We start from the raw sequence: 1997 nt of genomic DNA, 5'->3' as shown, positions 1-1997 counted from the left end.
GTAGGCAGAGGGGAGGGGTGGGAGAGGGTAGGCAGAGGGGAGGGGTGGGAGAGGGTAGGCAGAGGGGAGGGGAAAGGGAAACATGATCAGATAATGGGAGAAGGATCATGAGTGAAACCCCAAGGGCCAGCAGAATGAGTGGAAATATGCAATCCTGGGAGGTGGGAGGTGGGGGGATCCTCTAGAATGTACTAGAAACCTGAGAGGTAGGAGGATCTCAGGACTCAAAGGGGAAGGACCTTAGATGAAATGCCCAACAGTGTAGAGAGGGAACTTGTAGAATCAACCTCCAGTAGAAGGACAGGGCATCAAGTGGAAGGATGGGGTTGCCATCCCACAGTCAAAAACTCTGACCCAGAATTGTTCCTGTCTAAAAGAAATGCTGGGACAAAAATGAAGAAGAGACTGAGGGAAAGAAGGTTCAGTGACTAATGCAAATTGGGGCTCATCTAAGGGGGAGGCTCCAAGACACTATTACTGAATCTGTGTACTTACAGACAGAAGCCTAGCATGGCTGTCCTCTGAGAGGCCCAATCCACAGCTAACTGAGACAGAAGCAGATACTTACAGCCAACCAATGGACAGAAGCTGGGAACTCCAGTGGTTGAATTAGAAAAAGCCTGGAAGAAGCTGAAGAAGAAGGTGACCCATAAGAAGACCAGCAGTCTCAACAAACCTGGACCCCAAGATCTCTCAGTCATTGAACCACTAACCAGGCAGCATACACTAGCTGGTCTGAGACCACCAACACATATACAACAGGGGACTGCCAGGTCTGACCTCAGTGAGAGAAGATGTGCCTAGTCCTCAAGAGACCCAGGGACATGGGAGGCCTGGTGATGGAGAAGCATCCTCTCAAAGACAGGGGGGAAAATAATGTGATGAGGAACTGTAGAAGGAGGGACTGGGAAGGAGGCTATGGCTAGATTATAAATGAATAAAATAATAATTAAAAACAATAATGGCTATCCTGCTCCCAGGCTTCTGGTAGACCTCAGATACTGACACATGAGTACAGTTGGCCACTTGAGATGACATATAACACTCAACCATAGGTGACATCCTGAGAGAAGTGTTTCTCAGTGCCATGAACATTTTCATGATAAAAGCATCCAGAAGTCTCTGAAAGATTGGCATAGGGATAGAATATAGTTCAGTGATAAAATGCTTGCTCCAGCACCAAATACATAAATAAACCTGGCAGAGATGTCAGGTACTATTCATGTCATAATATATAATATCTCCAAGACTGTTGGCCTTTGTAGTGACTCATAAAATTTTGTTTTAAGGTAAATATGTAGAGCCAGCAAAATGAGTGAGTGCATAAAGATGTTTGTGGCCAAATCCATCCATCTGAGCTCAGTATCTGAAGCACATACCTAAGAAGAAAAAAAATCACAAAACTGTACTCTGACCAGCACTTGTATACTGCAGTATACACATGTACACTAAAGGGGGGGGAACAGAAGGAAGGAAGAATGGAAAGAAGGAAAATGGAAAGAAGAATGGAAGGAAGGAAAATGAAAGGAAGGAAATGGAAGGAAGGAAAGAAAGGAGAAAGGGAAGAAGGAAGGAAGGAGGGAGGAAGGGACAAAGGAGGAAAGAAAGGAAAGGAGGAAGGGAAGAAGAAAGAAATGAAAGAAGGAAGGGAAATGGAAGGGAAGAGGAAGGAAGGGGAGAAGTGTAGTACAATGGAGTTCAAAACATCTAGCTACCTCCAGATCCATCTGATCCCACTGAAATTCCAGCTTCTACTTTATAATCTACAGAAAAAAAGAGCCAGAACTTAGACAACCATGGAAATGAACTAAACTATTAAGTTAGAAAGGAAAATGTGATTTGATCCATAATAACTGGATATTTATTTAATTTCTCTTTTTTCAAATGTTTTGTTGACTAAATTTGCAAATAATTTTTCTTCTAAAAAAAATTTTCAACAGATGGTGCTGACTCAACTGGCAGTTAACATGTAGAAAAATGCAAATCGATCCATTCCT

This window comes from Mastomys coucha, unplaced genomic scaffold (assembly GCF_008632895.1).
Source record: "Mastomys coucha isolate ucsf_1 unplaced genomic scaffold, UCSF_Mcou_1 pScaffold21, whole genome shotgun sequence".
Taxonomy (NCBI): Eukaryota; Metazoa; Chordata; class Mammalia; order Rodentia; family Muridae; genus Mastomys; species Mastomys coucha.
This window is presented reverse-complemented; position numbering follows the sequence as displayed.